Source organism: Aythya ferina (assembly GCF_964211825.1).
Source record: "Aythya ferina genome assembly, chromosome: 1".
NCBI classification, from domain to species: domain Eukaryota; kingdom Metazoa; phylum Chordata; class Aves; order Anseriformes; family Anatidae; genus Aythya; species Aythya ferina.
In genome coordinates this window covers 11,095,838-11,104,394 of record NC_140296.1, presented here as the reverse complement: position 1 = coordinate 11,104,394, position 8,557 = coordinate 11,095,838, and the positions used below count along the sequence as shown (strand labels likewise).

Here is an 8,557-nt window from a genome sequence, read left to right as displayed (position 1 = left end):
GCATGCTAATTGTTCCTTAATGTTATTTCTTATTGGGAAATCTCTTGTTAGGAATTTCTGATAAAACAACAGTGGCCTGACTCATTTCCTCAAACTCAGTGGGGCGTCCTTGCATTTGACCTTGGTGGATTTTTACTACGTAATAGGAATATTAGATGTGAAAAGGATTAGCAGTTTAAACTTCAAAAAAGTAGTAAAATATTTGTTTCCACCAAGGGGATTTTGCAGTTAGCAGGAAAATAATCAAGATTTTATATCTTTCATTTATAGCACTAGAGTGTACACAACAGTCTTTTAGATGAATAAATATCAACACAGATACTGGGTATTGGATTTCCCTAAAGAATTATTTTCTCTTCTTTCTGTTTTCTTCCACCTGACTCCCACCTTTTTCTTACTACATAAATGATGAAAAGCAAAATCATTCTTTTTTTTTTAATTTATTTTTATTTTATTTTATTTTTTTTGTTTGTTTGTTTTCAGAAAAATGTTGTTTGTTTTCCTGTTGGTAATGGATGCGTGGAGAACAGCTCCCTCCTACTGGATCAGAGTTTTTGCCTCTAAAAACTAATGACTGAAATAAGTGCTCAGCAGGTATTTCAGCACTAAGCAAATACACAGTTTTCCAGAAAGGCTGGGAATTTGGAGGTCTGAATTCCCTTGCAAATCTGACTTTAGTGTCACTGAGAGAGTCATTGATATCTGAGCAGTTATGGCCTTAATGGATGTGGAACATTTTTATTTTTTTTTTTTGCTCTTGCCAATTACTAGAATTGTACACTTGAAAAATAATTTCCTAAACTGCTTCCTTTAAAGCCTGTTCAAACAAACAGGAACTTTTGTTTCTGTTATTGGCTTTATTTAAAATTGACTTAATTAGTCTATTTCTGATATACAAAAGTAGCCATTAATCAGCTCGCTTTTTAACAGAAAAGAAGCACTGGACTGAGGAGGATAGAAATGCAAGTAACTACTAACGATCACTGGGATTAGGATATGTATGGAGGACACAGTGGGATGCTTTCAGACTGTCTGCTGTTCAAAATTTTGCCCTTGGCTTAGAGAAATCTGGAACAGATTCCCTCCAAAACACCAGGGGGAAGACATGCTCCATTAGGAACTGACAGTACACTGGTTCTGTTATTTTTAGCTGACTGCTGACCAAACCATCATACTACCTACTTCTTCAGGTTTGTCAAAAGGAGGAAATTCCAAGACAAATTAAAAGTTGTGATTTGGATAAAACAAGATCATGTCACGTAAGTACCAGTCAGGGAGTTTCTCAGGATTAATATGCCAAGCCTTCTTATGCTGATGTTCTGGTGAGATCCATTAACTGCTATTTGCTCTCTTCTCCCAGCTTGGAGACATCTAGCATGTCTGGGCAGCTGCTACAGAAACCATCAGTGAGCTAGCTGGTGGTTGAATCTTCACATGAGACATTTGCTCTCTTAATCTCCAGCTTTATGATGGTCTGTGTATATATTTTGTCAGCTTTGCCAACAGCTTTGTGTTGGGTTGTATGGTTAGTTTATTTAACCTTTGCTGCTTATATAATAGGATTAGAACCAAATATTCATAAAGTCCTCCACAAATAAGCACACATTTCATCTGTGGGAATGGACAGTCCTTTTTCAGAAAATTCATTTCAATATTGTTTAATTACACTGTCTGTTTTCTACAAACCCCTAAACACATACTCTCTCCTTTGTAATCAGCTCCAAGACCTCAGCAAAGCAGCTAGAAGTTTGTGTGAGGTCTGATGACAGCTTTTTCTATAAGCATGCTTCGCAGAGTAAACACCTGAAAAAGTAAGAAAAGGTGTTTTAAAAGGGGAATAACTTGAATTTAATTTTGGCATTTTTAAAATTAGTTCTGCAAAACCTATCCATTCTCTTAAAATGGTTCAACAGATTCTTTTGACAGAGCTCTACATAACTGATGCTGAGATGTATTGTGCCACCACCTTCTGATGGTGATGGGCTCACTAAGAGGGCAGCTTAAAAGATGGTGCTACTAGCAAGGAGTAATTTGCATTAAACTACTATCCTTATGGAAATAGCTTTTCATTTGTTCTGGGCCACTACTTTGGACATGACTTTGAAGACATAACTTCCAGCCGGAGGACACATGTTGTTGAACATCTAAATCACAAGGTGCTTCAGAACATTTTTTCTATTATTTCAAGCAGTTTTATGAAGTAACATTTTCCAGCTACTTGGGTTTGAACTAAAAACAAAACAAAACAAAACAAACAATCAAAAAAAGAAAAAAAACACACCACAAAAACAAACACATGAACAAAAAAAACCCCACAGAAATAGAAAAAAAAGAAGTCAGATTTGGAATACATACAAAAAGTATGGAACTACCTAAATTTATGGAATTTTTAAGTGTGCTAAGCTAAGGAGCAAATCTTATGGAAAGTCTTTATGGAAAAGGTGGCCTAAAGTAAAAGAAATTTAAATTCTCAGATGGAAGATCACTGTGTTATAAATGGCTCAGGATTCAAATTAGGATTAAATAAAAAAATAGGATTTATTGAAAGAATATAAAGGAATAGAGGTAAGCAAACAGCGCTGGGTGCACTGGGAGTCTCCGCTCCACCAGGACGCACACCAGTTACATCAAGCAGCTGATTTTTATGCTCCTAGACTAATACATATTCATTACTACTTCAAAAAAAATAGATTATTATAATTAACGTCCGGGGTCCAGTCCCTCCTACTGGAGCATGCGCAGTCTCCTCTGGGGGTCTCTTCTGGGGGTCTCTAGGGGTCTTTCATGCTGAAGGCTCGTAGTCTTCCTCTCCCCCTTTGTACTTACTTGGCACCATACCAAGTTTATAGAACATTCTCTTCAAGTCTTGTCTCCCAGCCGTCCTTCAGCTTCTTTCTCCTTCCTCTTTATCTCTCGGCGCCCCCCTAACTAGATACCAAAGATCCGCATAGTATCCCATAACAGTCACTAGTTGTTATCAGTTGTTCTGAAACTCCCAGACATCAAACACAAACAGCTTCACGGGTAATTAAAACACTCTTCCCCAGCCATTCACAGACACATCTATAGCAGTGTTAGAAATAGAAGTCCGGAATAACAAAAGCAAACAGGTTCATAAATTTAAGGAGTGATAAATTGACTAGAATGAGGGGGAGACTGGGACACACTGCAGCTGTGGTTCAAGAATTGAATTGCCAGTGCAGGGCCCAGAGGCAGACAGGATTCAAACAGAATTGTTCTTTATGGACACGAATTGTTAAAACATTCCTCACAACTGGAAAATCCCATCTCTTGTTATAGACTTCCTAACAAAGGAAGGTTAACTTACTGACAATTGATTTGTGTGTAATGTTAGAAAATGAAATACCAAATCTTTCTACCCTATATATCATAAGTAATGCAGTAGGGATTAAGAAAAGCAATAAAGACAGCACACTTCATTGGAAACTTGGGGAGGCTGTAGGCTTTTCTGCTCAGACTGCCCAAAGCAGGGCATGAAAAATCTACCTACAATCATTCTCGATACCCTGTGCCTGAGTGGTAGGTTTAGTCTTGGCTACTGCTGATTATTAGTGATGTGCTGAGCTGAAAGGTTATGATGTTTGTACTCTTCTCGTGGTCCATGGGTTGGGGCAGAAAGTTCACAGCACATACTGGTCAGTGAGCGGCAATGATATAGCATCATCCTGTTGATCACAGGTTGCAAGATGGGTTATGATGCCAACCTGTACAATGTACATGTACAATGCAAATGTACAATGCTACAAATTGTACTGGATGAATCAGTAAAGATAATTTTTTTGAAATTATATGAGGTAGCACATCTACAGCAGAAACAAGATAAAGAAAGATTTAAGAAATATATAGCCAACTAGGACTATTGAAATTAATTATTTTTATGCATAACATTTTAACAACTTGTAAGCAATTTCTGTACACTCTTAAGAAGCTTCACAACTCTTATTCCCCTTGATTCCTAAAAATAAAACTATTTAATGGACAGTGTATCAATACGTATTTTCCAAGAGCCAATTTCTGTTTTGCACAATGCATTACATAAATACTGATTTATTTGTATAAATTTTTTCTAATCTTTACTTAGGCTAATGTATAGCTATTATGAATAACAGGAGATATGCAGAATTCTACATACCTCCTCAAGTTTAATTGCCATCAGGCTTCCTTCTTTATCATTAAATACAGGTTGTACTCAGCTTGTAAATGACAGTAGATTTGCATAAAGTTCCAATGTAACTGCTTTAAGCATTATCAAGTGTTAAGGTTGCTCAAATTTAAAATAACTGATAAGCTGCTGTGTTAAGTTTAGGGTTTAATTTTAAGCACATAACTCCTATAACACACATACAGGCTGCATCAGACAGAATACCTTCCCTTCTGGTGAATAAACTTCACATCTTCAGTTAAGATTCAGTTAAGCAATACCCGTCCTTCATTAAGCAATTCAGTTAAACCTACAATAGCCTTAACTGCTGTGACTGCATTAGAGACTGTATTGCTCAAAAATGTTGTGTTCTGTGTACCTTTAATCTCACCTGGATTGGTCTCCAATGCTAGAGTCTTCCTGAATCAAGCTTTCATTGTAGATTTAAGACAAAATTAAAATAGCTAGATAAAAGTCTTCAGTGCTTCATAAGAAAGTTCATTTGTGCATAGTCAGTAGACTCTGACATATGGACTTTGAGGAAGATAGCAGCATTTGCAAATGCTTAGGCTGTTTAGATTAGGCAGCAAGAACGACCACAGACCCATGGCTGAAACACACAGAGGAAATTTGTTTTCATTACCTTGCCAACTGGGGAATCCCCAAAGCGATGCTCAGGCAGAGCAGGGATGCAGGCACACAAGGGGATGCAGGCACTGCTGAGCTCAGTCCATGCTAGGAGATCACCAGCCTGCTCTTTACACCCATTTATAATGGGTTTGTGCAGGTGCACTTTTTACCACCATGCTGTGATTCCCATTGTGCTTCTTTGATATTCTCTGTACCAAGATTGGGAGCTCAAGCACATCTGATAGGGTGCCTCTGAGTCTGCCAAACACCTGTGGTATCTATATACAGAGCACAAAAGGTAGTAGGTAAATTATATGTGTTTTTTTTTTTTTTCTATATTACTGCTCCCCCACATTTATGAATTTCCAGCTGCAAGGTCACTTGAGTGTATTTACAGTCCTCACCAATCTTCCATTCTCATCCTGTCCTCCTTGCCAATCTTTTGCTTTTAACCCGTTCCTCCCAACAACTACTTAGACTGAAAAATATTATTTTTCATTATTTTTCCCTAGTCCCAGATTGGCAGATTGGTGTCATACTAAAATAGCCCTTGTCTCAATAATGGAAGAAGTGTAAATGTATGGAGGTTGGATCAAGTGGTTGGTAACAATGTCAAGTGTTCAGCTAAACTTTAAAAAATAACCTTATTTCTCCTCTCTTATGTATTCCACCTTGGCTGCAGTGCTGTGTCCTCCTTTTACATAATAAAAGAGGGAATATATAAAAATTTTGCAGTCTTATCTGCTACATAAAGTGTCAGTAAGTGCATTGCTAAGAGACTCTAGAAGTAGTTATGGTTCAGTTGCTCTCTGACTGCTGCCTTCTTTGTGTATAGAACAACCTGATCTGTCTTGATTTTCTGTGATTCATCAAATAATTTTGCCAAGAGGAAAAAAAATGGAACATTTTGTGATTTGTCATCACAGCAGGAATCTTGAAGTGAGGAATAAAATATGGGAAGGATTGTGACAGGATTTCAAAAATTCAATTTAAATAGTGTTATTGCATATTGTTCAGTATATATTTAACTGAAGAGCTAATATCTTCCTTTAAGAGAAATGCTGGGATAGTTACATATATTCTGAAAGAGAGCAACAGGGTAGGATATTGGAAGTCTCTTCCAAAATTGCATTTCTCCTCTTTTTGCTGCCCATTTCACAGTTGCTCCACCTTCAAGTCCAACTAACTGCACATTACCTCTCTGTGAGGTTTTTCTTCCAAATTTCATGAGGATATTTCTCCCATTGCCAAAAAACAGCAACCAAATTCTTACAGAAATAAACATCAAAAAGTAAAAATCACTTTACTAGTAATTTAGTAATTCAGTGACAGTGGTTTAGAGATGTGATAGAAACTGTTTTTATGATGGAAAATTTCTGTGGAATTTCAAGCAGAGCTTAAAAACCATGCTGAGCTCCCCTTGCAGCAAAGCCTCCACCTAGGCAATGTGCCCAGTTCTGTACAAGCCACCAAATGCAAGCAGCACATTGCCATGCTGCTCCCATTCTCTTCGAGCACAGACAATTTATTTTATTTTTTTTTTCCATCTCCACAGCCTAAATTTGTCACTGGCTGAGTTAATTTGAAATTAATTGCCTTACTGGTGGAAAATGACAATTCATTTAAGAAAAGTCTGTAATGATTTAGTGCTCAAATATTTATTTTGAAGCAATAAAAATTTATATAAAAATATTTATATATATATAATTTATATAAATAAATAAATAAATAAATAAATATGTTTATTTATATAAATAAAAATTAAAATATTTATATATAAAAATAAAAAAATTACTTTGAAGCTTTTTGGTCAGAGGTAAAAAAAAGAACATGTGGCCAAAGGACCGTATGAGGAGGAATCCAACTTTAATGAAGAAAACTAACACTAATAATGAACTTTTTGAGCTTACAACCTGAGTTATGCTTTGACTCCATTTCTTATTCTGAAATTTGCAGGCAGCCTGTGCCCTCTTCAAATGAGCACTGAATTTGTCAATGTCCATAGGTTCCACACATCAATTCCTATAGGATGTATTTAATTAATATTTGTGGCAAGTAGTTGTACAGCCCATAAAGTTTTATTTAATCTGATCATTAATATTTCCCTCCTGCTAATCTCTCTCTCTCTCCTGGTTATATGTCCACTTCAATAATTGATGTGAATACTACTTGTGATGCCTTTCAAATTATAATCTCAAAGTGCGTTAAGGACATTAATTGATAAGCTTCATCCAGTGGTAATTATATAAGGGAATAATTTATTCTTGTGGATTAAGTAATGCACTGAGAGAATAATCTATTTCATCCATCCTAGCTTCAACAGAAGAAGCTGTAAAATTCCTGATTCATCTCATCCCAGCTGCAAGGAATACACACTTCCAATGACTAAAACACCCACAATATCCCAGTGCAACAATCCCATCTTTCCCTCTACAGCTTCCAATAATATGACCAGATGTCTCAATTTTGAATCTGTTAATTATGCTGGTTGAAATGTACTGTAAGGGAAACAAGCTACTATTCTATTTCAGACAGCATCTGATCCATATTACTGTGAAACATAAATGCAGGATGTTGTTAAACAGAATAAGAAGAAACCACTCTTGGGGGAACATTGGACAATTCTCATGCAATGTGAGCTCCATGACATGAGACTGTCCTGGCAGTCTGAAAGCTGGATGTCTGTGAGGTGTAGGGAGTTAATGGTCTGAGACTTAGTGGTAAGAAAAGGCATAAAATGAGAGCTACGGGCCAAATGAAGGGTATCAAACAAGAGTCGAAAGCTAGAGAAGGATTTACCACAGGAACAGCAACAACAGTTGATATGTTCCAGCTCTGCTTCAAGGCAGTAAACAAGGACAAACTTCAAGACTCAAATAAACAAAGATAGCCAAAAATACCCAAAGCTCAGATGGTAAGACAGGCAAATCTATCTTCCAGCATTCACCCTGTCTCTTCATTTTTTTCCAGGGAGGTTCTTCTTCTCTTTCTCTGACTACCTCTCTCTCTTTTTTAATGTAAGAGGTAAATGATGAAATAGCAATCAGAAGGTAAATTGGAGTTTTCTATTACCGGGCTGGTGCTGTGTGTAGGAAATACACATCTCATCAGACCAAGGTATCAAACTCACAATTCTCTGGAGCCTTGTACTCCAAAGGGTTACTCTTCAAAGCCACAGTGGAGTCCCATCAACTCGAAATAGTGTGAGGGGAGCTGTCACCTAAATGAGGTTTATATAAGTGTTTGTGTGGGGGGTAAGAGGAAGAAGGAAAATATGGTATGCCGGGGTGAGGAGCAGGGCACACTTGCATGAGGCTGGATTTTGGGTTAACTTAGGGGTTTGGGTGATTGTGATCATTCAACTTTGGTACCAGCTGAGCTCTTGCTATGATCTGAGTATACAAGTGGCTTTTTAGAAGGAGCCAAAAAAACATGTTTCTATTATTAAAAATAGCAGTAACCATTTGCTTCAGTACATTCTGAGGAAGTTTAATCAGAATAGTCAGAACTTAGGTTCTGGGCAGCTACGAAAAATATATGACAAATTGTACAAAGGAATACATTTTATTGCTATGAACACTAAGCTTCAATCAATTTGGTGTCCTGTTTGATTTGTCTGAATGCCTGAAAAGTGATGCTTTTGGTGTGACCTTTTGTAATGCAAACCCATATGACATGGTGCCTTTACTGATTTATGTTAAACAGTTGGCAGCTCTCACCTGTTCTGGATCCGCATGCTTCTGATCTATCCTTTTCTTTTGCCAG

General features: G+C 37.0%; 1 long non-coding RNA gene across 2 annotated transcripts; it reads right to left on the bottom strand.

Moving 5' to 3' along the window:
• Window positions 1-3,222: 3,222 nt before the first annotated feature.
• Window positions 3,223-8,061, bottom strand: LOC311429888. Of its 2 annotated transcripts, XR_014688447.1 has the most exons (3): window positions 7,923-8,061; window positions 4,806-5,070; window positions 3,223-3,725 (listed from the first exon to the last, which is right to left on the bottom strand). It is a non-coding gene; the product is annotated as an uncharacterized lncRNA (long non-coding RNA). The 2 variants fall into 2 exon arrangements; XR_014688448.1 differs by lacking the exon at window positions 7,923-8,061 and having other exon boundaries at window positions 4,806-5,311.
• Window positions 8,062-8,557: the final 496 nt, after the last annotated feature.